Raw genomic sequence first — 6,265 nt, forward strand, 5'->3', positions numbered from 1 at the left:
AAACTTCTCGACGAAGTACAAACCAGATGTCTGCAAACACCTTTGTCTCCTGCATAAAGAATGGAAAGGTCTTCAAAAGAATATCTCAAGGATGAGTGAGACCAATTTGCAAAACCAATCTCAATTCAAGGTGAATCTGAATGACCTGTTTGACATAGCTCACAGGCATGCACTTTCACTCAAGATTCCTGAAGACAAAGAGATCTTGATTGCCCAATGAGAGACAGACCGGAAGGGGAAGATGGGAGCCTCAGGCAACAAGCTTCCCAAATGGCATCCCAGAAACAGAAACAATCAGAAGCTGAGGCAAAAATGCGTGAAAGAGAAGATCAAGAATCAACATTTAGATCAACTACTGAAACTTTAGAATCCTCAACATCATCTTCAAGTGAAACTGAAGAGTTGAAGCCATGTCTTGAGCAAAAGCCAACAAATATCCACGAAAGAAAAGCAGAGGGACAACTGCAACAATTTCTGATGTTGCAGCAGCTCTGGACCATAGTCAGACAAGCGACAGGTCAGCAACCCATATTCTTGTAACTGGGAGCAGGATGAATCATTCTGTAAGGCACAACAGCAGGTTTCATCACTCAATTTTGTCAATCACAATGCAGAACGAGGGGTGTTGCTTTTTCAGTCCTTCACGACAAAAGCCAGGACAAAGGATGAGGGGCAGGTTCAGTATCTCCTTCAGGAAGTTGAGGCACACAGAAAGGCATTCCCAAATGGCTCAAAAGCTGCTCTGCAGAAGTAATCTGTGTTTTTGTGCACTGAACTGAATCTGCACACATCAGTAAATGATGAAAACGTATTTGGGCAATAGTGGGGCGGCTTAGCCCAAATATTCAAAAGATTTGTGCATTTTGTGATACAAGCACCAAATTTGGCACAAATGTACATTAATATATTGCGAACATTTTCAGATATTGGGCCACTTGAAATTCTCTCTTTATGTCCGCCATATTGAATTTCAAAATGGCCGCCACTTGAAATCTCCATTTGCTATTATCTCTGGACGTAATGCAGCTATTGACTTGATTCTGGTATCTAAATGTATGTTTTTGGGGGCAAGGAATCCAATAGTACCATTTTCAACTTAATATTATCTATCACAGTCTGTTATATAATTTTATTTGGAAATTATCTTGGCAAATATTGGATTCAACACAATACTTTGAAAAGAATGTCTTGGTTCTGTAAATATAAATAAATAAATAAAAACTATACTAAATCACTAGTAACAACTCAGACAATCTCATATATATACTGGCAGTCTAAAATATAAATTCATATCCCATTAGGAAACAAAGTTACCCATTCATTTGTGTTTTTCATATGCATATTTTATGGAACATTACATTCATATTGTCAATAAATACCAAACATGCATAATCCCCTTTTCCTAGACCCTTTAAGCCATCTTTTGTGTTTCTAGAAACAGAAATTTCATGTATAGGCTTCCATCTGTCTTGTTTCCTTAACAATGCACTGTAGCATGTCTTTAACAATGTTTACAAACATGACTCCACAACATGTCTTTAATCACAGCCCTGACCCAAATAAAAGAGTAGAGAGGCTGCATGTGTGTTGACCCACATCAACTGTGTTCTTTGTGTGTGGCTGTATTTAAATCACCTTGTGACTCCACATAAATGAGTTAATTACATACAATCTTGGCTCAGTGAGACAACATTGTGTGGTCAGCAATGAAGACAAGAGTCTGAATTACATGTATGCAAAAGACCTTGTGAACCAGTGAAGCAAATACACGGGTAAGCATGAATTAAATCTAGGGCATGATATAATTTCCATGATGTTTACCTCTCCACTCAATGGTGGAAGGAGGTAATGTTTTGATCCCAGCTTGTCTGTATGTCTGTTTGTCCACAAAATTCCAGACAAAGCTTGTAGTAGTGGTAATAACAGAAATTGTTATATAGAACTGAACTTATATTATTATTATTATATGCAGAAAATAACTTCATTTCTATATGCCCTGCAGTGGACAGGTTAATTGGTTTATGCACTGAAGGGGTCACCCTGGTGTGCACTGCTGTGTTCTGCCTCACTGAGTTGTTCAGGTATGATGTACTCAGCACAAGCTTACCTGATACACATGTGTGCTGGCTAAAACCACTTGTCTGGTGGGCACGACAGAGGCAGGTTGTCTAATCGCCAACCTGGTCTTACTTTTTTGGGGTTTATCTGAAATTCTTACTATAAGGCTTTAAATTAGAAATGTTTTATATAAAGTAGTATTTTGAGTGAGGTGTGTATTCCACACTGACAGTTTTGACATGTTCTGAATTTAACACGAAGGCTGTAATTAAAAGAACGGGGTATGTCTGGAAAATGTACTGTCCAACCGAATAAGAGTTTAGACTGATTTATATTTAAATCTTGGCTGTGTAAATATTGTAAGAATTTATGAATTCAAATGTTTTGTAAATATTCAATAAATTTGGGAATATTTTTTAACTAAAGAATCTCATGTGATTTTATTTCTCTTCTTGCCTCCGGTATGGGTGAAAATTTAATTCCGGCAAAATTCACGAAACTAATTCCCTAAGTGTGCCAAGCTAAATGCTCTACGATATAGAGGAATTATCCTCCTCTCCATTAGTATGGTGGAGGAAACCCCTCTATTATATATATATATATATATATATATATATATATATATATATATATATATATATATATATATATATGTATATGTATATATATAAAAATGTTAACATTATATCATTGTATCGTTGCAGATTCAGAAGACAGTTCCAGCATATCCAAGAGCTTCAGACTAGCTGATATTGAGCAAACTTCACCATCAACATCACAGCACCTCACCACAACTGACTGGAAGTTATGCCTTATATGTCAAGAGGACAAGACGGAGACACTGAACAATCAAAGAGAAAAGACATTGGGAGTGGGTACAGTTCACTCGCAGAGAACTTGGTCAAATTCAGTGAACTTTGAGAGCTTCAGGATCATTTCACCTGGAAAGACTCGATGATCGTCATGGCATTGAAGCTGCGATGGTTGCACACGGTGCAAAATATCATTAGACATGCAGGCTCCAGTACAACAACACCAAACTGCAGAGAGCACAAAAGAGAGCACTCAAGAAAGAATGTGAGAGCGATGAGGAACAAGCTGCATGCAAACGCACCAGGTTACATTCACGCTCATCGAGTACAGAGAAGAAGGTCCCAGAAAATTGTTTCTTCTGTGAACAACCTGCTGGGGCTGACAGTCTTCGGAAAGCTGCAACATTCCAAATGGACAAACGGGTGCGTGCCTGTGCAACCCTTCTTGGTGATACAGAACTGCTGGGGTGTCTCAGTGGTGGGGACATGATAGCGTTGGACGCCCAGTATCACCCACGGTGCTTGATAGGACTTTACAATCGCACAAGAAAGGCCCAGTCAACAGGATCACAGGACACAAAACAAGAGCGAGCAATGTCGGCAGTTGTCTTTGCTGAACTCGTCCTCTACATTGAAGAAACCAGACAAGATGAGGAGACGGCACCAGTATTCAGATTGGCTGACCTTGTCCAGCTCTATCAATCCAGAATGGAACAGCTAGGAGTCCAGCTCGACACGAGAGTCCACTCCACACGACTGAAACAGAGACTGTTGGCTCAGTTTCCTGACATGCGGGCACACACCAAGGGGAGAGACATCCTGATGGCATTTGAAGAAGATGTCGGTGCTGCTCTTGCCAAAGCCTGCGAGCTGGACAGTGATAGTGATGCAGTCCATCTTGCCCATGCTGCACAGATTGTTCACCATCACATGTTTGGAGAAGTCAAGCCCTTCACAGGATTCCCTGAAGTATGTCAAGAAGAATCTGTGCCACCGTTGCTGCTTGCCCTAGTCAGTATGATCCTAGAGGGACCCAGCATCAAGGAACAGATGGCAGACACTAACCCTGCAGCAATTGCTACAGCTCAGATACTGAAGTTCAACAGGATCAAACACAAGCGAACACGTGGCACCACATCATCCACCAGTGTCAGGCACAGTGTTGCACAGGAGACCCCACTTCCAATATACATAGGGATGATGCTGCATGCTCATACACGCAAGAAGGAATTGGTCGACAGACTGTCACACCTTGGCCTGAGCATCTCCTTTGATAGAGTGCTCCAGCTCTCAGCACAGATGGGCAACAGTATCTGCCAACAGTTTCCCAGAGAACGAGTGGTCTGCCCTCCGAAGATGCGTGGCAAAGTGTTAACAACTGCCGCTGTAGACAACATAGATCACAACCCCAGTGCAAAAACATCAAAGGACTCCTTCCATGGTACCGCTATCTCCCTCATACAACATCCTTCTTACACTGGTGAAGGAGTGGATCGGAGTATTGTCATTGTTGGAGGATCTGGGGATGCACGGTCCAAGACAGTCGCCCCCTTGCCGCACTACTACACTGATGTACCCCCTGTCACTAGCAGCATCAAGAAGTCGCCCAGCTGCTAAAGTGGCGTCATTGACCAGAGGAGACTTCAAACAGCAGACTGATGAAGAATACCAATGGCTAGGCAATGCAAAGCGAGTCGTGGAAGACAACACTGGTACAGTGGACAATGACAACACATCTTGGGCTGCATTTCATGCCAGCCGACAGCCACCAGATGCTCGAGTCATCTGCCCCACGTCGCTGCTTCCACTCTTCCTGGAGAGTGCCCACACAGTGGCCATGATCCGGCACTCAATGGACGTCGTGAAGAATGCTGTGGAACACCTGAATCCTGGACGGACACCAGTGGTCACCGTTGATCAGCCACTGTTTGCTTTGGCCAAGCAGATACAGTGGAAGTGGCCAGAGAGCTATGGTGAAGACCAGATAGAGGTGATGTTTGGTGGCCTCCACATAGAGACGGCGGCACTGAGGACACTGGGGGACTGGCTGAAAGGGAGTGGTTGGGTGCAAGCACTTGTGCAAGCCGAGATTGCGACAGCAGGGACAGCAGACTCATTCCTGCGAGCATCCCATGTCTTGCGCACAAGAAGAGCACATGAAGTGACTGCAGCAGCACTGTACATCCTGCAACACTGTGCCTACAACCACTACTGTGGGAGAAACCAGGGATGCAGAGGACCTTCGGAGTGTGAAGACTGGTGTTGCCAGAGAGGAGAAGACATCCCCCAGTTTCACTACTGGGCAACAGTGTTTTAACTAGAACTGTTGGTTCTAGTGTATGTGCATTCTCTCAGGCAGGGATCGTTAATGATGTACCTCGATGCTCTGACAAAGCTGGTCCCCTGGTTCCATGCACTAGATCACACCCACTATGCTGGGTGGATACCAGTGCACCTGAAGGACATGGCTGAACTCACCAAACATCCAGATGTGGCCTGGAAATTCAGGGAAAGCCACTTCACCGTTCAGAAAACACAGAGGGTGTTCTCTTCAATCCCGATTGACCAGGCACATGAGCAGAATAATGCCTGCATCAAAGGAGACGGTGGAGCAGTTGGGCGCATTGACAACCCAAGTGCCCTACGTCGCTGGATGGTTGCGGGACCAGAAGTTGCCAGGGTGATCGAAGAATTCCAGGATGGGAACCAACACTGGAGACAGCAAACAGCAGACACACGTCATCGTGATCAGACGCCAAGTGTACAGGCCTCATTTGTGAAAGATGTTCACTCTCGTCGGTGTCATAGAGGAGATGGGCAACCCATTCGAGGAGGAGTCAGGATGTCGTCAAACTGGACACAAAGGAGATCACAGATCCTGCTGCTGTGGAGACCGTGATGAATGCCAAGAGGATTGGCCAAGAGCTGTTCGAGGCTTTCACCAGAGAGTGTCTGTTGGACAGAACAAAGGCAGTGGACGCACCCATTCCTCATAACAAGCTGAAGGTGTTCAGCACTTCCACTCCAAGAAGCCAGAGCATAGGTCAGCAACAGCTCACCTCCATCAAGAATGACCGTGAACTCTTCACACGCCTGTACATTGGCTGCCAGACGAGGGATGGAAACCTTGAGGAGTTATTTTGTCACGAGAATCAGGCATGTCCTCCTGCATTGTCTGATGGTGGAAGCCTCTGCACTGGTACCAAGAGTGATCTCCTCACATGCTTGGAAGAAGTCTCCGACGTAAAGACAGAGACTCTTGTCACGACCTGTATTGTGCTTGATGGAGCAGCCATCGTCCAGATGCTGAAGCCGGCTGCATCAAAGATCTTTGAAGAGTATGCACAACAGATCTTCATCCCATATATGTCCACGAAGCTGCAAACAGTGTCACG

At 44.4% G+C, this 6,265-nt stretch overlaps 1 pseudogene; it reads left to right on the top strand.

Annotated features, from left to right (window-relative positions):
* Window positions 1-216: 216 nt before the first annotated feature.
* Window positions 217-4,487, top strand: LOC147007722 (uncharacterized; annotated as a pseudogene).
* Window positions 4,488-6,265: the final 1,778 nt, after the last annotated feature.

This window comes from Eptatretus burgeri, unplaced genomic scaffold (genome assembly GCF_056783735.1).
Source record: "Eptatretus burgeri isolate ZD-2024b unplaced genomic scaffold, Ebu_testis_v1 Ebu_testis_scaffold_37, whole genome shotgun sequence".
Classification (NCBI taxonomy): Eukaryota; Metazoa; Chordata; class Myxini; order Myxiniformes; family Myxinidae; genus Eptatretus; species Eptatretus burgeri.